The sequence below is a fragment of the Macrotis lagotis genome, chromosome 4, assembly GCF_037893015.1.
Source record: "Macrotis lagotis isolate mMagLag1 chromosome 4, bilby.v1.9.chrom.fasta, whole genome shotgun sequence".
Taxonomy (NCBI): Eukaryota; Metazoa; Chordata; class Mammalia; order Peramelemorphia; family Peramelidae; genus Macrotis; species Macrotis lagotis.
Window position 1 is genome coordinate 260,537,915 of NC_133661.1, and position 865 is coordinate 260,538,779.

The 865-nt window shown below is 55.0% G+C and overlaps 1 non-coding gene across 1 annotated transcript; it reads right to left on the reverse strand.

Moving 5' to 3' along the window:
* Positions 1-568: 568 nt before the first annotated feature.
* Positions 569-641, reverse strand: TRNAK-CUU (transfer RNA lysine (anticodon CUU)). Its single transcript has one exon. It is a non-coding gene; the product is annotated as a tRNA-Lys (tRNA).
* Between the last annotated feature and the right edge of the window lie 224 nt (positions 642-865).

Genomic DNA, 865 nt, shown 5'->3' on the forward strand with positions numbered 1-865 from the left:
GGGAAGGAGGGAGGGAAGAGGGGAAGGGAGGGAGGAAGTAGGGAGGGAAGGGTAGAGGGGAGGGAGGGAGGAAGAGGTGTGCTTGAGTGGACGAATGAAGGAGTGAATGGACGCGGCCGGGCTCCGGTCCGGGTCCCCTCGGCCCCCCAACACTTGAAGGGGGCCCCCAGTTTGAGGCCAGCCAGCGGGGCAGTCGTGGAATCCGCGTTCTGTTTGCAGAGGGCGGGGCCTGTCAGCGAACATACGTAACAATATAGTTTTTCTTGGAGTGAACTTTACATTCTCAAAAGTTTGGATTTACAAAAAAATGTCGTCTTGCTTTGTGGTGCTTTCAATACTCGGTTCCAACTTCTACTAGAAAGAAAAAGAGGCAGGGTGGGGTGCAGCGGCTCTCAGTGCGCGTGCGCAGAAAAACTTCCGCACTTCCTGCTTGTAAATTAAACTAATTTTTCAAGTACGTTTCAGTTTCATCTGAATTGTTTAAACTAAATGAAATAAAAGAGGATTTGCGACTTTTTGTAAAGTTGAAAAGGTAACTTTTGACGTACAAGCCAAGAAAAAAGTGGCACGCCCAACGTGGGGCTCGAACCCACGACCCTGGGATTAAGAGTCCCATGCTCTACCGACTGAGCTAGCCGGGCAACCCGAAAGGGGGAGCACTTTTTTGCCTTCTTGATACTCGTACTCGCATCATCCCCAACTTCCCCCACCCCTTTCAAGTTCCTCTTGGTTTCGGAGTTAAAATGGGCGCTAGGCGAGGCCGCACCGGGCGGGCCGGGCGGGCCGCCGGGAAGGGGCGGAGGAGGAGCCGCCGGCACGCCGAGCGCTCTCGGCCGGAAAAGGAGACGGGCGCTGGGGGCGGGGC